The sequence below is a fragment of the Macaca mulatta genome, chromosome 8 (assembly GCF_049350105.2).
Source record: "Macaca mulatta isolate MMU2019108-1 chromosome 8, T2T-MMU8v2.0, whole genome shotgun sequence".
Classification (NCBI taxonomy): Eukaryota; Metazoa; Chordata; class Mammalia; order Primates; family Cercopithecidae; genus Macaca; species Macaca mulatta.
The window spans coordinates 81,542,532-81,567,191 of record NC_133413.1 but is presented as its reverse complement, the minus strand read 5'-3'; positions in this window follow the sequence as shown (position 1 = coordinate 81,567,191).

Here is a 24,660-nt window from a genome sequence, read left to right as displayed (position 1 = left end):
ACTAAATCTTCATTTAACTTTGAGGTGTTTTAAATTTTTATCTGCAAATATCTAATATTTTAAAGTTTCGTCATCCATGCAGTCAAGAAAAAAGGCAAACTAACAGGGAACAATAGAGAAAGCATCAATAAGAAAAACAGCTTATTTAGCAATGGTGCAGAAATATGCTGCCTGAGGCTACTACTTGCATGAAAATACATTAAAGAGATGTCAGAAAATCCTTACAACTACCAGGTGAAAATGTATAAAAAGTCCTGGTTTTTTTCCAAATTTGTAGATCTTCAGAATTTTTTTTTTTTTTTTTTTACTTAAATGTGAAGGAGACATCCTAGCCCATACAAGTTTTTAGAGCATTCTGGCAACTTGTTTGTCAATTCCAGGAACAATTTGTAAATATACCATATCACTTTTCTTAATTTAAATAGCTAGTGGCAGCAGAAAACTTCAGTTTAAAGCCCATGGATTTTCCTATTTGCTGCTCTAAGAGCCCATAAACATATGTATCTTTGGAAAACTATCATGTGTTTTCAACTTCCTGAAGAATTCTTGTAAAATATAACTGAACCACATTACCCTTTGTCCTGAGCTTTTATTCCACTAATGGACAAATTGGGAGGAGGCTAAGAACAAATGTGCTATTAATTACCCAGATGGCTTTTTAATAGAAACTTGGATTATTCTTTAGCCACTAAACATTGTCCAGAAATTTCTTAATAATGCTTGTGTGCAGGCATTCCTTCCAGGAGAATAAAGATCTCATTGACCGGCAGGCTCGGTTATGTCAGGTTAGTTTAGGAGATGGTAGACAAAGAGTGGGTATTGTATAGACCAGAGAGAATGACATGCCATATCTGAGCTGCCCAGTCTCCCCAGCAATGACAGATTTTCTAATTCACTGCAGATTCTCACAAAACTGGGTGGTCAGCTTTGGAGAGAACCAACAGTGGGTCTATTGATTCTGGGTGGGAGCAACATAATTCTGAATTAACCTGAATTGATTCAATACAACAGCAAGTCTTGGTATCGGATTAAAATTAGGATTAATACATTAAATGTTAGGTCAGGATGTTAAGTCCCAGCACTGAAAGACCTACATGAAGTAAGTCAAAGCTAATACAGGCAGGTAGGATAGCCAGAAGATAATTTGTACTTCTAGACTCTAGAAATACATCACTCAAAATTCACTGGCACAAATGATGCCTTTTGTGATCTGATGCTTCATGTTACGGTTTTTGCTGCTTAGGTCATAAACAGTCATTTTGAAACTGTGCCTCTTTTCTTATGTTTATCATATATATGGGGCAGGATGGGGGTGGGCAGGGGCTTTCATCTGACACACTAATGGCTGAGAGACAGCCTGGCTCATTATTTGTTCCTACTTTTGTAAAATTATCTTGCCAGCGGCAAAATCTGCTGCTTCAAGCTTTCCAAGTAGACAGCAATTAACTTTCACCATGCTCTTTAACAGACACATGCTCCTATAAAATCATAAAGGATGCAAACTACCATTTTGAATATGTTTTTCCAAATACTAGATGAATGGATTTATATTTAGGAAAATAAGAAGAGAATCAAATACCTTACAGTTTCCTGGAGTGATTATTTTAACATAAAATTTTAAACCCTCTTGATTTTCAAATCGTATTTTAAAAATCCAAATGGCTATGCCTACAAGAAAGAATATGAGCATTTGTTGCAAATAGTCCTGGTATAACCAAGCAAAATAGTTCACAAGTGAGCCTAGGTAAAAAAACAAAGTATTTGAGAGTAACAAACTGAATGTGACATTTTGTTGGAATATGGATTTTCTTAGATATTTTAACATCAATTGGATGTTTTCTTCTTACCGCATATGTCGTCTTAGAAGAATGAAGAGATAAAGGATTGAAATGCCTTTTTGCAGTTACTTAACACATTCAGGAGTACTTTTTTTCATTGTAAGAAATGATATATTTGTACTTAAATCTTGAGAGTTTATAAAATATCCCTCTCAGTCTTCCTCTTTCTTTTGACCTTTCTCTAGTTTCCTTGTCTGAACTTTCTCTATTCTCCTTGTCACATGGTCACCCTGAAGGCAATCAATTGAAAAGGGAATTTTTAATATATTTGAAAGGACTGTTCTCAGTATGTTTCCAGATGCTGTAACTTAGTCACATTGTCCTCTAAAATCATCGCTTATTAGCAATCCTTGCTGTAGCAATCCTTATTTATCTAAGCAGGATATATTTTCCAGTCTTCAGATAGACTTAATCATAAAAAACTTATGACCTATGATTTGGGTTTGGGCTTTAAACTGCCAGGGGCTTTTTGCCAAGTCTTACTAACTGAAATACAATTTTCATTTCCATTTTCCATTTTGATCCGTTTGTTTTCCCGATGCTGCCTTATGCCTAGATTTCTAGCACCTGCACACTGGCCCCTGGTGGCAGAAATTAGACCTCACAGAGCCTCATGCGCTTCCAATTATACACTTCTTTTGGCTGTAAAGTTCCCTTCTGGACCCACTCCATATTAAAACTCATTGGTCCCATATCCCATTCTCAAGAGTCCTGGTAGGTAATTCAGTCAAGTAATTAAAACGAGTCGTGAATGTGAATTTCATCCCCTCCCCAGTGTTGCAATGTTATAAATCAAAAGAGTTTCTCATACCTAACTAGAGAGAGGAGAAACTCTTAAGCAGAAGACATTCATAGGCAAATCATATCACAGAGGTTTTCTACTCAACACACCCTCAAAACTGGGCCTGAATAAGTGACACCTCCTAGAACCCTGTAATAAGAAGAACAGGGGCTTTACAGTCAAGCCTCATTTTAATCCCAGTTTCTCTATTTACTGGTTGTGTGGTCTTAGACAAGTTACTCAACCTTCCTTAGTTTTCAGTTTGCCCATTTGTAAAACTGAGATAATAATACTGTACTCTGAAGGACTGTTGAAGGGTATATGTATGCAGAGTACCTGGAATATAAGTTTTCAATCAATGTTAGACATTATTATCTCAATGGAAAGATGGAGGAGGCCTCATAGTTTTTATCATTTTTTTGGTTTTGAATATTGTGCTTTCAGGATATGACAAATGTAAATGACATAGGGGGACAAAAGGACAAAAGCATAATATTTGAAATTAAGATTGACCCAAAAAGATGTGGGTTCTCTAGGCACATATCTATAGTGTCTGCTGCATGCACAGTTGGGAAAGTTCTACTTAGAGTTAGAGAATCTCTTAGCCATGTTGGACCTAGAGCACTAAATATAAAATAGCATGTCTGTTTTTCTTTTCTTTTCTTTTCTTTTTTTTTTTTTTTTTTGAGACAGAGTCTCACTCTGTCACCAGGCTGGAGTGCAGAGGCACAATCTCAGGTTACTGCAACCTCCACCTCCTGGGTTCAAGCAATTCTCCTGCCTCAGCCTCCCAAGTAGCTGGGACTACAGGCACACGCCACCACGCCCAGCTAATTTTTGTATTTTTATTAGAGACAGGGTTTCACCATGTTGGCCAGGAGGGTCTCTATCTCTTGACCTCGTGATCCGTCCACCTTGGCCTCCCAAAGTGCTGGGATTACAGGCATGAGCCACCACGCCCGGCCGCATGTCTGTTTTTCAACAGTAGTAAGTCTGTAAGTCAATGGGCTGCTGGCTGCAGCCTCCAAAAGAATAATAGTTAACACCAAATCCGATTTCTAAATAAGCCCAGGAAACAGGCAACTCTGATAAATGGAAAAGTGTTCAGGAGATGTTTGTTTACACAGACATCTTCTAACACTGTAAATAAGATTATAAGAATGCATACTCCTTTGCAGCAGTCATAAAAGCTAGAATGGAGTTAGGTAGTGTCTAGACGCCTTTGATCAAAAAAAAATAGCGATTAGTGGTCGCTGAATTTACTAACACAATTTTCTTCCCTTTTCTCCAATTATTTCTATTTTCGGCCTTCACTTTTAGGATTTAGTTACAGCATCTTGCACTGCTTAGTCAGCAGACATATGCCATTTGGGGGATGCCATGATCCCCTTTTTCAAAATTAAATTTTGAAGCCAGAAGTGTCAAGTTTCATTTCTCATTTAATGTAATTCTATGAGACTTTACTCAGCAGTATAAATCCACTGATCATCATCTGTTTTCAAGCTTTAGGCATAGGGTGACTCGTGCCCAAGGTCTTGCTATTAATTATTTTCCCAAGCACCATCCACTATAAACCTTTATCAATTAAGTCACTACTCATAACAAAACATGAAGATATACCTGCTAAGATCTGTAATGAACATATTAGTTTAGTTAGAGAGATTCAGTATATTCAAATTAACAATGATAAAGTATTGCAGTGTAAATTATACCAAAACATCCCTCTAACACTTTTTAATCATTAAGTGTTTATTAAGAAAATAATCTCTACCCAGTTCCACACTGGGAGGTATTTTCTCTTGTTGCATTTTTTGTCTTACCTAATGTTGTATTCCCTATGGATAAGGATTTAATAACAGATCCTCCATCTTAGGTGGTCATGCAATTGCTATTTTCTGCAGTATTAGAGAACCTCTTTCACTACACGACAAGCTCAACTGTAAAACCGCCTGAAAACATGAACCCAGAGAGCAATTTAACAGAGTGATTTTTGTGTATATGCTTGTATGCCGGAGAGATGGGATAAAAACGGACGGCCTTGTATGATCTTCTCCATTAAACTGCTTTGCTAATCTCTTTCCTCTTAGGTTGTATAAGTAAATGTTCTGACTGTGTCATCTCTCCTCAAATCCTCCCTTATTTGTTGCTGCTAACTCGTCACTCCTTTACAGAGAGGTGGCTCCTAAGATCTAACTGCTGCTGAGTGCAAGAAATTTCCTCATTCAACCCTAGTTGCCTATAGGATGTGAGCTGAGACTCATGGGGATCAGAGACCATAAACAAGATAAGATGTATTTGTAGAGAAGATCCCTAGCTGCAGTAAACTTTTCCATAAGACTTCACACTCTCATGTACTCCTCTTTCTTGGTAATTTTTCCCCTCATAACTTTATATCAACAACATTCTAATAAATACTACATTTGTATTTTTTTGTTTCATTTTGTTTTTGACTCACAGAGATTTTCTGTGTTTGGCAAAATCATTTGTTCTCTAGAACAACCTGATTGTTCTCTCTTAGGCCAGACACTTATATTTTACACTGTGAACTGAGATATCGATTGCTTATAAAGATGGATTTATTCTCTTTTTAACACTTACATAACAGCTGCCTCCTCAAATAAATACCTGGTTTGGGTGCAGCTCTCTAAGAGGAAAAACAATTATTATTTTTTTGGGGTGGGGGGAAATTCAATCTCTGAGAAGCACAAGTTTGATGTATGCAAAAGAGGAACTGAAACATTTTGCAAAAGACTCATAGAAACATTTCAGCATTATAAACCATTTGACACTTAGAAAATTAAGCATTTTTTATTTCTTCTTTTGAGAAACTACTCAGATGTACAAGATTGAACTTTTTAAAATATTCACATGTGCTACTTAATAAGTAATTTGTTGTGTCTAAACAACAAATTACTTATTAAGTAGCACATGTGAATATTTTATGGCGATTCCTCAAAGATCTAGAACTAGATGTACCATATGACCCAGCCATCCCATTACTGGGTATATACCCAAAGGATTATAAATCATGCTGCTATAAAGACACATGCACACGTATGTTTATTGCGGCACTATTCACAATAGCAAAGACTTGGAATCAACCCAAATGTCCATCAGTGACAGACTGGATTAAGAAAATGTGGCACATATACACCATGGAATACTATGCAGCCATCAAAAAGGATGAGTTTGTGTCCTTTGTAGGGACATGGATGCAGCTGGAAACCATCATTCTTAGCAAACTATCACAAGAACAGAAAACCAAACACCGCATGTTCTCACTCATAGGTGGGAACTGAGCAATGAGATCACTTGGACTCGGGAAGGGGAACATCACATACCGGGGCCTATCATGGGGAGGGGGGAGGGGGGAGGGATTGCATTGGGAGTTATACCTGATGTAAATGACGAGTTGATGGGTGCTGACGAGTTGATGGGTGCAGCACACCAACATGGCACAAGTATACATATGTAACAAACCTGCACGTTATGCACATGTACCCTAGAACTTAAAGCATAATAATAATAAATAAATAAATAAAAACAAAAAAAAAACAAAACAAAAATAAGTAATTTAACCAGAATATAACTTTATCAAAAATATTTTCCTAGTCTGGGAAAAAATAAAAATCTGAAGATAGTATTCACTACAGTAACAAAACTACCTAGTTTTAAAAGTGGGCTTTAATTTAATTTAAAATGCCATTTTTATAGTTCCTGATTTCTAAACGTTTTCATAAGTCTTTATCTAGAAATATGGTACCCAAGTCTCCAAGCTCCCAGCCCAGGATTTTAACAATGAAGCTTTACTTAGAATTTCTTTCCTCAAGATATTTTAATCATATGGGAAAGAGAAGGAGAAAGCTGATTTTGAGTAAAGAAAGACCTATTACCTTGCATTGTCACTTAAACAAAAAAAAGCCTTTTGGCATTTGGCAATAGTTTTTAAAACTGAAATATGTGAGTTTGGTATTACTTTGTATTTAGCCAAATATTTACCTTTTTAAAAAAAAAACACCTTCAAAAAATATTTGTCCCAGTTTTCCCTTAATTTTTGAGTCAAAATGTATTTCAATGAAAATGAAATCCATATGCTCCTACTTTATTCCTCTTAGTTCCTTAACATTTTGTTTTAGAAGATCATTTTGCAGCTAAAAAGCCTTATTAGTCCATTTCCAGATTTTGTCCTCTACTTATTAAATTGTATTTGACCAACAATTGTTAAATCATAGATTTGGAAAACCAAATATTTATTACAATCCTGAACACTTTGATCTTAAAGAAACACTTCAATGAATGAATGATAAGCAGGGAAAAGTAAAATCCATGCAGATAATACTAAATAGGTTTTTCAACTCTATCAGTAAATCATGATTGAAAACTTTATCCTGGTTCCAAGGAAAGCCTTTTCTTCATTCCTTCACTTATTAATTTGACTAATAAAAATACAATTTTCATAAATTTTTAGGCTGTATTACAAATTCCCATATGCTCTATGTAAACCATTTTTGAAGTGTAAATCTCTTCAGACTTTGAAACAAGACACACGTTTACTAAAAATATGGAAGACTGGCAAAAATGACAGTTACCACTTAAAACAAAGACATAATAGAAAAAGTAGGTAAGACTTATGGGCTGGCCACAAAATGTTATGCTAAAACTCTAGTAACAGCTAACATCTAGTAATTAAGAGCTTATTTTGTGCCAGGCAGTATGCTCTGTGTACTATGTACATTATCTTATTTAATCCCGATAACAAGCCTAAAAGGTTGATAATACTTTTAGCCCCAACTGCAGACCTGAAAACTGAATTTTAGAAAGACTGACTAACTTGTCCCAGATTACATGGTCAATGAGGTAAGCGTGATTTAAACTCCAAGACCATGTATGTCCAATGCTGGCACACAATGGCACTCATAAGTGAATCTGTGGTGAGGAAGGCCTTTAAAATCGTGGAATGGGCTGTGACTGCAACAATCTATCACTTTCCTCTTATGGGATTTTCCCCAACTCACCCAACCCCTTGGACTACTGTTTCCTCCTTTGCCTGTGGGCTGTTTTTAGGTTACCAAGGCAGATAAGTAAGAGATTAATGTCAAGGCTCCTGTGAAACATCATGCTGCAAGGGTAACTCTAATCTGAATCCAAATTATATCCAAGCAGATCATAGAAATGTTCCTAGGGAACCACAAAAGTCAAATATAGTTATCAACTAAGATGGCTTTTTGACTAGCTGCAAGGTGATGTGTTCCCAGAATACAAGGAAGTATCTTATGTTTCTCTTACCTTAGGACAAGACTGCTCCCACTGTTAGAGCAAGAGCTTGCTCATGACAATTTCTTAACTTTCATGGATACTAGACAAAGTTATAAGTGAAAATATAACTGGTCAACTGTTCAGTACATTCCCAAATAGAAAAAATAAAATAAAACCCCTTCCAGTGACAGAAATCATGATTTGAGAGCATCAGGTGTATAGCTTCTTATTTAGGTGGAAGTCCAAGGCTTTGGGAGAGGACACCATTCTTTTCTCATCAGATGTAGATTGTTATTTCCAGTCTACAACTCGTATAATTTCATTTGAAAGTGAATACTTTTTATTCCCTAAAAGTAGCAAAATTGTGGAACAAATACGTATACTCAAATAAAAGATAGCTCAACAGGTAGACTCTTAGGCTGATTTTGTGGTGTAGACAGACAACTTATCAAAGGGAGATTCATACCCCTGAGTCTAGAAAGATGGAAAACATTAAGCAATGGTAGCCTTTATAATTACTCTCATAATTTATATAAGAAGAACTTAGAAAGTTTAAGATGATTATCACAGCCACTTCTATATCTAGTTTTAATACCTAAGACACTCGATTTCCAAAGAAACTCAGTTCCTTCCCCTGGGGTCCCTTAGCAGTGTATCACCATCATAAAATTGAATTAGCCACACCTCCCAATCCAAATTTCAGGTCTTTGCTTTCTTAAGGAAATTCATTCCCCTCTTCAGATGTGCTCACTCTGTGGGCTTGCTCTAGAGTGAAACCAAAGTTTTCAAGACCTGCTGGTATTGGATTTAAGTACAGCTAACCCCAGACCCTGACTTTATCTTTAGGTTTGACTTGAGCAACATTTTGAAATAAGAAAATAATAAAGTTAGCATATATACTAACTTTGTATGTACCTGCAATGGAATATTACTCAGCCATAAAAAAGAAATGAAGTGTTGATACATGCTACAATGTGTAACCTGAAAAGTATTACACCAAGTGAAAGAACCCAGATACAAAAGGTTACATGTTATACAATTCTATGTATATATTTATATAAAATATCCAGAATATGTAAATTCCAAAAGACAGAAAGCAGATTGGTGGTTGCCAAGGGCTAGTAGGAGGGAGAAAAGGGAAGTGACTGCTTGATGGTTATGGAGTTTTCGTTTTGGAACCAGATGGTGATGGTAGCACAACATTGTGAATGTACTAAATGCCACTGAATTGTTCACCAAAAAAAATGGTAATTTTATGTTATGTGGACTTCACTTCCATAAAATAATAACAACAAAGTTTGTATGGCATCTACAGTTCTTATGGCCCAAGGTGCTACAGAAGCAGAGAGGAGAGCCTAACTCAACCAGGGAAAACTCTGGAGAAGACCACATCTAAGCCAAAACCTGAAAAGTCAGTCAAATTTAAGGTAAGTGGGTAAAGGTAGAAGTGGGAAGGGGAAAAGAAAAGGGAAGAGGAAAATGTTGTGTGTATGAACATTTAATAATATAACACTGACATTTTCAATTATTTCTTCATTCCCATAAAATCAAATCAACAAACATATTTTAGTCATCTACTATTTATGGGGAACCATAATAGATGCTGAGAGAAACAGAGGCAAAAGAGGCACAGTGTTACAAAGAAATAAAACCAGCATTTATTACCTTCTTTGTAATTTATACTCATTATCTCAATTTGTTCTTTCAACAGACCTACAAGATAAGTATAATTAACCCTGTCTTGCATATGAGAATACAAAAGCTCAGAGAAGTTAGGTAACTTGCCCAATATTGCACAGCTTACAAATGGAAGCAACAAGATTCAAACCCATGTGTCTGATTTCAGAGCCCCAGTTCTTGCTACCAAAGTGGGCTGCTGATCATAAAGTATATAATTATATCTGATTGATGGTAAATAACTATTGAAGACATCAGTAGTAGAGATATCACGAAGCAGAGCAGGATGCTCCCTGTCGGTGGCAACGTACATGGAGAGAACTGGGACCAGACCTGAAGAGAAAAAGAAGTCTCAAATTCCATATTCTAGTGACAGAAGTAGGGGTAAGGAGGAAAAGACTTAGAAATTACCTACTCCCAAAACTCTGGTCCAGTCCCCATTACACAGAACCTAGGGTGCCTCCTTCCTGTACCATGTACTTACCCACCTAGCACTCTACGTATTCAGTGTTTGTTTTATTTTTATGTATTTTTTTCATATTCTAGATCCATATTAGTTTTGTGTAAATTACACAAAGTTGTGTAACTCTCTGTGCTTCAGTTTATACATCTGAAAAACTGGAATAATAATAATTGTGGATTAAACAAATTAATACATACAAATGAAAAGTGTCTAGAATACAGCAAGTGCTCAAAAATATGTTTTTGTTCTTAATGTTGTTTTTGCATGGTATTTCCCTTGACAGGAATTCTTAGCTTTTTAAGACATATGGACCATATCTCTTTTTCTTTTTTTAATTTCCAGCCTTTAGCACGAAGCCTGGAACACAGTTGATAAATAGGAAGTTTTGAGTCAAGGTGATGGTAAACCTAGTATTGTATTGATTACTAGAATTCTCAGAACTGAAACTATGGCATCCCTTTTATTTGTAAACCCTTTGACAACTATAAAATAGAGATTGTCAGTCCTCAAATATTTATTAAATACCTACTTTTTGGCAGGCCCAGCACTGAGGATACAGGATTTTCTAAATAGCAAAGACTAGAATTCAATTCAAATGGTTGATTCAGGTTAGGTGGGGAAATAAATATGAATGTATACACTTAAGCAGTCTCAAGAGAAATACCTGTGCAGTGTCAAAGTTTTTACTGTTATTACAAAGAAAACATTGCTACTTATGTACAAAACAAACTATGATCCATTAACTCAACACAGAAGCTCCTTTTGGCTCCATAAAAGCTGGCAGCCAAACAAGTTTTGTAGTCACACTGCCAAAAAATACCTGACCGATACATTTTAACGTTCTTGTTTTCTTTCGGACATATTTCAGTAATTGCCTGTCTGCAGGTACAAGATGCTTACAGGAAGTGATTAATCTTTCATGAGACTATTCTACTCTCTTCCTTAATTCAGTACAATAAAAGCCTGAAGGAGCAGGCACCCTCATGTCAGTGCATGCTTCAAGGACCAGCAATTTTAATGGGAGATAACTCTGATCACATGATAGCCATCAATAATGAAATCTCTTTCTTAAAAGAAAGCAACACAACAGGACAAAACCACCCCCTAAAAAAATAAAAAGAGAAGAAGAAAAGGCCCACCTCTAAACCTAAAACCTAACTCTTTTCTTTTCCCGGTAGGAGGCCAGATGGGATCCTCAGACATCATGAAACGCTACAGCTGGAAGCTGAATGGTTGATCTATACCCCTAGCCCCCTACATGGAGATACTAGAGATGAGAAAGGCTCTTGTTTGCTGTATGAAGCAGGTGTGGTTGAACTAAATGGGGAGAAGATGTCCAGCTGGAAGAACCCATCAACCAGCTGCCCAGTGCAGTCTGCTTAGATAAATACCACCTGTTACTAAACAGCCAGAGAAAAATTAGTCATATCCCAGGAACCTGCTGATTCTCTGTCTATTGTGCTGAGGCTTTTGTGTCTTTCAACATCCTAAATCCCATGTGTGTCTCAAAGCAATGGTCATATTCTCTGTGCTTAATTGGATTCTGGACAATGACAAAGGCTTTTGCGGCATTCGATTAAAGTATTTTCTTGGGGCTGGGAGCACATACATGAGAGCAGAATAAGAATAAACAACACACGGAAGAAGAGGGCAGTGATCCCAAATGGCACCTTTTAACATGACAGTCTCAATACTGGGTAAAGTCTGGCCACCTTGAAAGATGATGCACGGCCCCATCTTCTACACCCTATTCCATCTTTCTCACTGTTCCCAAGCAAGACCAACCTCTTCTTGAACACTGAGAATGACTACTAAATACACAGATGACAAGCACACCTGCATACACACACACACGGACACACACTCACTCTTTTGCTTATGGCATTCCCATACCTGGGAATGTCCTCTCCTGAATTTTCCAAATCTCACTCTTCAAAACCCAGATCAAATCCTGCTTCTCCTGGAGACATCCCTAAAACTTTTGTCCCAAAATGATTTTCTCTAAACTGATAACAGCACTGAAAATCCACATTGTACATTTTGCCACTTTAACCTGTTGCTTTCCACTCTTGTCCCAAGTAAGTCTCATGTCCCCAGTAAGACTCCTTGAAGATAGAATATACTAAATGCCACTGAATTGTTCCCCCAAAATGGTTAATTTTATGTTATGTGGACTTCACTTCAATAAAATAATAACAAAGTTTGTATGGCACCTGTAGTTCTTATGGCCCAAGGTGCTACAGAAGCAGAGAGAAGGAGAGCTTCCCTCTGTGGCCTAACCCATCATCCAAACAAGGTTATATCAATTCAATAAATATGTTCTAAACTGAAAGGATGCTAACTTCAAAAATTATTATAGGATGATGTGAAAATAAAATGGTAGATCTAAATGGAGATCCCACTGGAAAGGCCCTTAATGATTTTTGCTTCAAGTTGACTAGAGGTCAGTGTACTGGAAGCCCTGGACATGTAGTCAGAAAGACTGAGACTGAATTCTGGTTTTCCTACTTATTAGCTTTATGGTATTGATTATTTTATTTTTAACAGTATCCGTTTCTTCATTTGTAAAATGGAACCAACAATTAGAAAGTCAGGGGACCACTGGAAATCCCCAATGAGGCAGTTTATAACTACAGTGTTCATATGCATTACCAAAATCAAACATTAATCCTTAATTCTTTAGTAAATTGCACAATTCCCTCAACATCACACAAATCAAAATTTGTTTGATTAGAACAAAATGACATCCTAGACTGAATTTTTAGGCTTCACAAACTTGGCTATCAGAATCATTGGGGGACCTTGTTAAACTACAGATTGATAGATCCTAATTTTGGAGATTCTGATTTAGTTGGTCTGGGTAGGCCCACATGAACCTAACAATTAGCCAGTTAAATCATGTTTATTCACATTTATTTTGCCTAGTATGTGACTAATGAATAGTTCTTGGGATTGTGGGCTCTTAAAAATATATTTAAACTGTAGTAAACATATCAATAATGATGTACAGTGCTATCCAACTTAAAAACAGGTTTTATCTCCTAAATTTTTTTTATAATTAAACTTCACAGTCACACACACACATACATACGCATATGCAGGAGGTTAATGTGGGGTGTGTGTATGTGTGCATGTGTGTGTGTGAATTTCCTGGAGGTATGTGCTGTAATTACCCACCATTCCGGAACCTCTCATATATCAATTTATCTCTGTAATCTGATCATTTGCTGCAGTTAGGGTATGTCCCATTTCTATTCCTCCACAAAGTTCACTCATGTTTGTAAAATAATTACTCCAACTAAGAAATAAGACAGTACATTTTTTAAAAGAAAAAACAAACATAACATATCGAAGAAAGAGAAAAAATCCTAAATGCGTGAAACTTACTTTTTAAAGAAGCAGCTTTGGACACTTTTCTACCCTGACATCTGCCTGGGTCAAGCAGCCTTAAAACGAGAATTCAGGCACTTCTAAGAATGTTCTCAATCCAGGGCATTTTGTCCCTCAGTCCGGTAGGAGTCAAGGCAATCAACAGTGATTTAGACTAAACAGGAAGAGACCCAGCTCAATTAATGGGACAGACTCAGGAATAGTCATCCCATTTAGAAACAATGAAAATTTGAAAAGCATTTTGTTGCCAATAGTCAGCTAATACACACAGGTAGACAATTACAACGTCCGTCCCTTTCAAATGTATCTGGTAAATTCACAAGATTTATAATCACTGTATTGCATCTAAGTTCTCCCTCAGAGAGTTCATAAAAATTAACTCAATCTCTTATTTAAAATCATCCCAGACATGATTACGATACAGAGAAAACCAAGCATCCCTCTGCCTGGGCCCTTCCAGTGTAAGGAAAGTCACTAACTCTTTCACAGGAGCAGACTGTTTCAACTTAATTGAATGAAGTAAACTTGGGGAAATACCTGACATTGCCAACTTGACCTCTGCTAAGCCTTTTGAACTTCAATCACTGTCCTCCAACACAAAGCCGCCTATTAGGCTTTCAGCTATTTCCCTGATTACACAGGTAGCTTATCTTAAGGATTCCATGGTTTCAGTTATCATTTCTGACCTTATTGTGAGACAAGTATTATTTCCGTGCTGGGTTTTATGACTAAGCCTGCAGAGCTATTTGCTGGTTTGACTGAGTAAAGAGCATCTAATTTCAGTTTCTTATCCACCAAGACCCCGTAACTTATTCTAAATAAGGAAAAAGTGGTTTTAATGATGAGAATACTAGTGAAAAAGCTCAAATAAATTAGCACTAGTTAGAAACTGTCCAAAATCATAATCTTTGGTTTTTTGTATAGATTTCAAAATTAAAAATACAATTTGGAACATGGGGCGATAAAGATGAAAATTGTTCCCAATAACAAAGTACAGATGGTAAAAACAAAACAAAACGGTTTGAATATCTCTAACAAACTGAATTATTCTTCATCTCATTCCCTTGCAGAAGTAGTTTTGAATAAATTGCCCACCCTGGTAAACAAAAGGTGCTTCAAATCTGAGTTAAGAATGTAGATGGTAGTTAAGTGATGTTTAGTCCTAACTAAACAGCTATCTTTCTTATTCTTAACTCTAGATTATATATATCTTTTAGAAATATACCAGACAAATTTAAAATATGGGAAAACATTTAGAATTCATCCAACTCTTAATTGCAAAGTAAAACAGATATAATTTTGTCTCAGCAGACTATCAGTGATTAAAAAGACTGCTAACAGCCAGTGCCAGCAAACATGTAGTGAAAATACACTCTCATATACTGCAGGAGGACAAATTACTACAAATTCTGTGGAAAATGATTTACTTGTAATATCTACTGAAATGCAAAATATGCATACCTGGCAAGGCTATCCACTGAAGAATTGTTTACAATATCAAAAAGAGGGAAAAATTTAAGCAGAGGTTCAATAGTTCAGTGTTTAATAGTAATAATACAAATTGTTCATAGTACATTTTAAGTAAAACTCAAAATACATTCTAGATAAATATATGTAATAATATTTTAATTTAGGGTATCGAATGTGTGTGTGTGTGTATATATATGTGTGTGTGTATATATATACTGAAGAAACAAGAAGGATATATATCAAATAGCTAACCAATAGTTACTGACCTTGAGAGGAGAAAATGTATGTAAGAGATCCTCAGTTTCTTATTTTATAAAATCCAAACACATATGGAGGGATGAGAGTGATTTTTATATTTTGGTACGTTTCAAAACATTTTTAACCTAGAAAAGTACTTTAGAAATCAGAAACCTATATCTAAGTAAATATTAAAAGAAGTAAATATTTACTCTTGTCATCTGCAGATAAAACCTCTGTGAAATAAATGACCTCTTAATTTTGGAGGAACTACATTTCTTAAAATGAGTTACATCAAGTTGGACTCTGCCTTTGCCATTTCTTGACTTTGGTGTCCAGTTAGTCTAAACAAACATGCATAATTCATTTATTTTTGCATATTTGAAATACAAATTTGCTGAAGGGATACATGCATTGCTTAATTCTCTTCCCCCGTGTTATAATAAGCTTGCATAGTAATTGCAAGTTTCTTCAAGAAACTTTATTGTGTTGTTTGGTCCATTTAATGGAAATTTTATCTTCTTTTAAGTGGAATTGTGGAGGATTAAGGGATAGAATACTAAAATAGTTGCAATAAGCCTTTTGTCTATGAGTTGTTTTGCTTTACAAAAATAAAACATTGTATTTATTGTCCCAAATCCTACAGAAATAGATTGTCACACAGCAGGTTCTGTTCATATTTTCCAAAACTATATATCTTATTGCTAAGCTGCCCAAATTTCTTATCAAACCAAAAATACGAACATCAGCCAATCAAACAAGTCTCTATAGCCCCATAAGTGTCATATAGAGATGTTAGTATTGGCAAGAAAAGTGCATGAAATCTATTACTTCTGCCAAAATTGCCTGGAATTTCCTGGCATTCCATTTCAACAGAATATCAGTTTAACAGTATGTCTGACCAATGCTCAACCAGGCAAGGGTCTTAAGAGTTAATATTTATTATAACATCCACACAACTAAGACAACATATAACTCTAAAGTAATTTTATAAATACAAAAATACTTGCAAACTAATATGTTTATCAATTTTTTTCTTCTCTTTTTCTCCTTCACTTTTAAAATAATACTACTTACGTGGCCTTGAGAAATTTGTTTAACTTTTCTGAGATTTGGATTCTCATCCACAAGATGGGGGTAATAGTATCACAATAAATGTTTACCATGAGAATCAGGTAAGTATGTTGCTTGGAACAGCTCAATAAGTCCTCCATAAATGGTAGCTCCTGATATAACTAATAGATACTGATGGTAGCAATATGCAATTAAGAGGCAGTATTCTACTCTTGTGTGAATGTAGAGCAGTCCCTAGAGAGTATAAAAATCAAATCAGAAACTTTCAATATACCTATTTCGGGGCCCCAAGCATCAAAGACTCTAATTCACTCGGTCTGGGAGTAGGCATAGGAATCTTCGTTTTTCGTAAGCACCCCCTAAGTGATTCTGAGGAGAAACAGTGACACAAAAGGAAAAGCAGAGGAATGTGAAGGAAGAAAGAAGAAGAGAATATATTCCCCTGTTCCCTGGCAGCCTTCATTCTTTACTACCATTAACTACCTTCTCCAGACTCTGTGACTAAGAAATCTTTTCCTAAATCTAACCTCTATGTACGTTATGCCAGGAAAGACAAAAAAAAGTGTTCTTCCCCTTCATCTCCAACTCTGACTATATTCTCTTCCAACTTCAAGATATTGCTGTATGCCCTAAATGCCCTAAGTGTCCCACTATTCGTTTGGGTTTCCATCACCATTGGTTCCTTCTAACACTCGTGCTGTAGGATAGGGAAAAGTCAGACGATTCTTAAAGACCAGCACATTTCATTTCTATGTATTGATCCCTAACCTAAAAGCATCCATAGCCCTATCAGAACTTGGAATTCATACCAGCCCCTATGTTCTCTGTTCGATAATAGAGGAGCCCCCTCATTTACCCAATTCTCCTTTACAGTATCCTCACTCAAAGCTACCTCTTCTGCTGAACAGTGAGCCCAATGAATATCTTGCCCTAGGAAGAAGGTTGACCCGGGTTTCAGAGGGTCTGAAACCTGTCCCATTTGAGGGACACACTTGAAGACAGAGTATAAAAATAACTCACTTTCACACACACAAATATGATCAAGTGAACTGAAAGCTAGTGTCCCTTCACAGCCTTAAAAGTTGTTATGGACTGAATTATGGTCCTCCTAAAATTCACAGGTTGAAATCCTAGCCCCCTACTCTGTCTGTATTGGCAGATAAGGCCTTAAAGGAGGGAATGAAGGTTAAATGAGATTGTAAGGGTGGGCTCTAATCCAACGGGACTGATGTCCTTACAGAAAGAGGACAAGTACCAGGGTTGTGAATGCACAGAGAAAAGGTCATGTGAGGACACAGCAGAAGGTGACACTCCACAAGCCAAGGAGAAGGGCCTCAGGAGAAACCAGCCCTACTGGCACCTTGAACTTTCAGTTTCTGTTGTTTAAGCAACCCAACCTGTAGTACTTTGTTATAGTGCTTTGTTATGACAGGCCTAGCAAACTAATGCAGAAGTGGTCCATGCAATTGAGAGGTCCTCGTGTTGAAATGTCACTAACTTCTCCCTACCTCCTTCTCTTCTACCAGGCAAGCTGAATTTCACATCACTATTATGGCATCTCTAACTCTGACCTAGACTAGTGGTTATCAAAGTTTGCTGAATATTTGCACCCTTAAAAGTCCAGCTCAAATACTATATTCTATAAATTATTTAATCTCCTGAGATGCAATTAATGTTTCCCTACTCCATATCCTATCTCACATCAGTCTGCATCTCCATTGCTGCCCTTATTTAATTCTGCCTTATATTGTCATCAGTCATTATTCATTTTATACTACCACATTCATGTTATTATTCATATTAATATCTATATTAATTCATAATAGCAATATTAATATTTTATTTAATCATTTAAATTTCTCATGGGAAGAGACCATGTCTACTTCCATGCTTAACACAATAATTTGCACATAGGAAGTCCTCAACAAATGTATTGAATTGACTAATATGAGTAAAATGCCTTGAGGTCTTTAGTAAACAGAATCAAGAACATTAACTATCTCACTAACTACTTACCTGCCTGATATGGTTGGGATGTGTGTCTCCTCCAAATCTCATGTTGAAATGTGATCCCCAGTGTTGGAGGAGGGGCCTTTGGGAGCAATTGGATCATAGGTCTGGATCCCTCATTAATGTCATAGCACTATCCCCTTAGTAATGAGTGAGCTCTCGCTCAGTTAGTTCACACAAGATCTGGTCATTTAAAGGAGTCTGGGACCTTCCCCTTCTCTCTCTTGCTTCCTCTCACACCACATGATACACCTGTTCCCTCTTTGGCCTTTGCCATGATCGTAAGCTCCGTGAAGCTCTCACCAGACAACAAACAGATGCCAGTGCCATGCTTCCTGTACAGCCTGCAGAAGTGTGAGCCAAAATAAACCTCTTTTCTTTCTAAATTATCCAGCCTCAAGTATTTCTTTATAGTGACATAAGAATGGACTAATACATGACCTACAGAATATGTACATAAAATCAAAGAATTTTATAGCTGAAAAGGTCTTAAAGACCATTAGTTACTAGCTACTCACTTCATCCATTTGCCAGGCATTACTCAGTAGTTAATAACAGATCCAGAACTAAGAAAGAGGTCAGTCATGATCCTACCACACAACGTGGCTGGTCATGTAGACTTGAACAAAAACTATAGATGGACATATCCGGCCACCTTAGAATCATCTTAGAACACCATGCTGACCTCAGGGTCACCTTCTGATTATGATTCCATACCTGTTAGAGCTCTTCCTGTGTACAGAATGCACAGATCTCATTAACATGAGCATTGTAGATTATAGTTTTGTTTCTCATTGTGGTTAAATAAATTGGCACTCTGATTTTTTTTTTTACTTAATCTTGAAACAGATTTCAAACTTCTTGGAAACAGTTCAACTATGTGGATGTTTATGTAAACAAGAAAATGAATTTCTCTCAGTCCAAATTCAAATATCACAAAGTCTACTACCTAGAGTAATTAACAATTTGCCCAGCCAAACTTGGAACTAACTGGCTCGGATCAGGTGAATACCAGATTTAGCTTTTGTGTTTAAACCCCTAACTTCTTCACCAGAAAGGTGAAGAAGGTTCTGATGGTGATGCTCTTTGGCATATGGACTGCAACATTCCAAACCATACCCAACCGTCAATTCCTCCCATGCTGGTCTCTGAATCTAAGCTGCGACAACAGCCATTAGATAGACACTGCTAAAAATGAAGTGCTGACGAGAGAGAGGATTTATACCCCATTTCCAATCCCCTGAGCCACGCCATGAACCTTAAACTAGATATTTTATCATGTTGGTTGCCACTCTCTGAATTTTCTCTAATTTATCTGTTTTTCAACATGTGGTATCCCAAACTAAAAGCAGTTGAAATATGTTCAGGCAAGACTAGTGCCAAGTGGCTTGAAATAATTTTTTTCTGGTTTAGAACATAATGCTTACATTAACACAGCCTGATACCACTTTGAAGGGATTTGAAAGATATCTCTTTTTAAACAAAGTTTGCTGTTTTATTGACTTTAATAGCTTTAAAAATATGCTAAGGCATGGAGTAGCAAACTATGACCCAAATACCAAAGTGGTAAATAATTTTGAGAGAGATGACTAAGTCATCTTTGATAGCCACTAAATCCTCTCACTAGGTTATTCTATCCTAACCCTTCTCATGAGGCCCTCCTTCCTACTGCCCCACAACTCAGCCAGCCAAGCATTAGGAGCTCATCTCAGCTACATATTACCTCATCTTAACCAGAGCATTAAAAGCTAAGCTAAAGTCTTAGTAGATACAGGCTTACATTCACCTACTCCATCCCACCTACAACCACCCCACACTAACTCCCAGGTTTCTACATTTTTTAAGTGATTTTTGAGAACAGAAAAAAATTCAAAACCCAAAGCCATGACATTATTCTACCCACTACAAGTTAATATTTTACTTGGGATTGGGTTCTAAAAGCTAGTGTAAAATACGAAAATCAAACCTGGTCAAAATTAGCATTGGAAATCTGAAGAAGGTGCCTGTGACAGGCAGATTTCTAGATGGCCCTCTATTATTGCCAGCCTAGTTGTTCAATCAAACACTAATCTAAGTACTTCTGTGAAGGGATTTTGCAGATGCAGTTAAAGCCCCAAGTGAGATGACTTTAAATTATTCATATTAACTGGGTGGGCCTGACCCAAACAAGTGAGCCCTTTGAAAACAGAGCCTTTTTCTCAGGCTGGCAGTGGAAAAGGATGTCATAGAGATCTAAAGTACCAGAGGGACTCAATGAACCATTGCTAGCTTGAAGATGGAAGGGGCCATGTGCAAAGACTAGAGACTAGCCTCTAGCTGCTAAGAGCAAACCCTGGCCACCAGCCAGTAAGGAAACATAAACCTTAGTCCTACAACCACAAGAAACTAAATTTTGCCAACAACCTAAATAAGCCTAGAAGGAGATTCTTCCCCAGAGTCTCCAGATAAGAGCTCAGCCTGGCCTTCACATTGATTTCTGTCTTGTAAGGCTCTAAGCAGAGAATCCAGGAAAGCCAGTTCAAACTTCTGACTTAACTAATAAATGGGTATTGCATAAGTTGCAAAATCTGTGGTGATTTGTTACACAGAAAGAGAAAAATAATACAATACCACACTGGAAATTCTCTGTATCTATACTCTGCAACACATTAGTATAAGGTATTTAGTTTAAATTAATTTTAATTAATTTAAATTCCTCCATCAGACTTGCCACATTTCAAGTGCTTGACAGCCCCTTGGGTGTGCTAGCTACCATACCGACCACTATAGACTATAGAACTTTTCCATCACCATGACAAGTTCTACTGTACTGCTCTGGAAGATCCAAAAGAACTGGTTTTCCTACAACTTTGGCCAAGATGACTATTTCTGTGGTTGAGCAGCTTATTGTGTTGCACTTATGGGTCATGTGATAAGGAAAATTTGTATTTTTAATACTATGATTACATTCAGCCTTCAAGATGCTCACATCAGGAGAAGCAAAGGGAACTAAGACTGATCAAGGAAAGTCAACTTCTGCCTTCTATTTCCTGCCCACTCCCAAATGCATAATTGATTTGTGAAATGGTATGTAGAATCTGATCATTTCCACTCTGTCTCTCTCAACTCCTATAGTTGGATTTGTTTTAGTTAAATGTGCATATGATGGGACTCCACATACCCTTCTTATCCCCTCTTTGCAGAAGGCTAGCAATCCTATGTCTGTGCCAGCTGGGAGATGAGAACAAGCTGGGACTAACTTTGGAGTCTGACAAGCTTGGCCAGAGGATAGTCTGGCCATCTAATATCAAATCCAGAAAAGTATGGCCCTGGCTAATGGTGCAGGGACAATTTAGGAGCCCAGACTAGGGAAGAGTACCCAGGCTTTAAGGTGATAGCAACTATAGATATCAACTAAAGTATAAGGGGTAGGCCATGGAATTCCTTTCCCAAAAGGTGGTAAAATTTGATCAATGTCACATCAGGCATTTTTGTCATTTGCACATATTTCATTAATCTAAAAAAAAATCAGATTATAAGCCTTTTAAAGAAAAAAACTTTTCAACAGATATTTTTATCAAATGGGTTGTGCTTAGTAATGTCCACAAGGCTATGTGGCAAGACCACAGGGTGAAATGCCAAAATGTCCTAATAAAAACCTGGAAATCAAGGCAGGTGGGTGGTTCACACCTGTAATCCCAGTGCTTTGGAGGGCTGAGATGGGAGGATCACTTGAGGCCAGGAGTTCAATGCCAGCCTGGGCAACACAGCAAGACCCCATCTCTACAAAAAAAATCTTAAAAATTATCTGGGCATGGTAGTGCATGCCTGTAGTTACAGCTGCTTGGGAGGCTGCAGCAGGAGGATTGCTTGAACCCAGAAGGCCAAGGTTGCAGTGAGTTGCAATTATTCTACTGCACTCCAGCTTAGTTGACAGAGCAAGACCCTGTTTCTAAACAGACACACACACACACACACACACACACACACACACACACACATACACACACACACAGGAAATCAGATTTTTGTTTGAGCCCTGATAGAAAAGGAAAATATAGAAATTAGATAAATGGCTCAAACCTAGACTCAACTCATTTCAAAGAGATGTAGGGAAGAACCAGTCTAGGACCCTGGGAAAATTAGAGTGGAGAGCATTTTCTATCTACTACCATATCTAGCACCTACTCATCCATGACCTAAGTCAGGAAACACAGACATCATCATAGGCAATCAGGATAGAAACAAGCTAACACAGAAATGGTACATATGTGGATAGTGTTATGTTTTGAATGTTTGTGAACTTCCAAAATTCACATTGAAACTTAATTTTCATTGTGTTGGTATCAAAGGGCAGGTACTTTGGGGAAGTGATTAAGTCATGAGGGTTCTATACTGGTGAGTGGTATTAATGTCCTTATAAAAGAGGCATCAGAGACCTGCCTGGCTTTTCCATGCCTTCTGCCATGTGAAGTCATAGCCTTCATTCTATCGAGAGGACGCTGCAAAAAGACGCCATCTTGGAGAGAGAAACCAAACCTTTCCCAGACATGGAATCTGCTGGTGCAGATTGACTCTGGACTTCCCAGCCTCCAGAATTGGGAGAAATAAGTTTGTATTATTTATAAATTACCTAGTCTCAGGTGTTTTGTTATGGCAGCACAAACGGACTAACACAGGTAGAGACAAGAAAGGAGATGCCACCCACTGCCCTGCATTTCTGACTTAGTTGCCTGGCATCCAAAGAGGATCCTCACCCAGGAAGACTGATCAAGGATACCCATCCCTCTCCTCTGTTAGCTCCTGTCTCTATCATAAAGCACTCCTGGCTGCTTTCTGCTTGTCTCCCCTAGACTGAGCATTTACACTGAGTCTCATCTTGTTTTTAGCTCACTGTCAAATAATCCCTGCTCAGGATCTTACAACTCCTTTCAGACCAAGTTCCTTGTATGTATGTGTATATATACATATACATTTCATATGTATGTATAAAATACCTTGCATATATATATTTTATATATATTATATGATATATATTATACATAATACACCTACCTCATAAATACATAAAATACATAAAATGGATTTTATGTATTTTATACATATGAAATGTATATGAAACAAACTATAACTAGAAATAATGGTAGAAGCTCTTGGTTTTCATATATATGTGAATGTGAGGTCTTGAAAGTTCATGTAACTTTTTCCTAAATCTACACATTTAATGGCAAGATTAGTTGTAAAACCCAAGTGTCCTGGGTCCCCTGACTCCTAGTCTATAGTCTGGTCATGCTGCTGTCCTAAATTTTTCCAATGCATTTTCAAAGGTGCTGTTCCTCTCTATTTTCACAAGTTGGTAGGGCAGTTATTTATCACCATACCAAAGAGGAGAAAATAGATCTTCAGATAGTAAGTGACCTGTGCATATTTTGTCTTTGTACTAACAATTAGGATTCATTGAAATAAACAGTTCTCCTCCATGTCACACTCTGGGCCCTCTTTGAAGTGAATCAGATCAAACACATATTTTTGCCAGACTCTGTTCTAAAGAAAACTATTATCCTTTTATAGCTTCATAAATGTTTTATAAAAGAAGTAGTCAGCAGTTGGATGTGTTTTGTAAAACTTGGGTTAATAAAAGGGAAAAAGTTTTTCAATGCAGAACTTCTCAGAGCCTTTAGTATGTAAGTGAATATAGTGAAGGTATAAGAAATTGGTTATGGCCAGGCGCAGTGGTTCATGCCTACAATCCCAACACTTTGGGAGGCCAAGGCAGGTGGATCACTTGATGTCAGGAGTTCAAGACCAGCCTGGCCAATGTGGTGAAACCCCATCTCTACTAAAACTACAAAAGCAGGGCATAGTGGTGGGTACCTGTAATCGCAGCTACTCGGGAGGCTTAGGCAGGAGAACCACTTGAAATCGGGAGGCAGAGGTTGCAGTGAGCCGAGATTGCGCCATTGCACTCCAGCCTAGGCAACAAAAGTGAAATTCGGTCTCAAAAAAAAAAAAAGAACTAAAAAAAAGAAATTGGTTATAATATATGTGGAATATTTTTTCCAGTGTAACAAGTGTTGTCATCTTGAAGACATTAGTGTTCCACAAAACAGTTTGGGAAACATCAATCATATAACATGTACTTATAATGTATAAGAAAGTGTCATATAAATCAGTCTGAAATTAGTGCTTCCAATCATCTCATTCATTTCAGAAATTATTTTTGTCACTTAGTTTACCAGATACCTTTTTGTTATAAATATTTGTTTCTTTCCTCCTTCTTGTGCCCTATCCCAGTTCTTTCCTACATACCCAGTAACAAATGTTTCTATCTTATCACAAATACCTCTTCTGGATTTCCTTTGCATGGTGCTTTTCCTTCTCCTTTCTCTTAGCTTACCACTTGTTCTTGTAGTTGGCCTTATTTATCCTCCTCTTAACTCTTAGTTTGCTTTAGAAGCATGTCACATAACCACTACATGCATAAG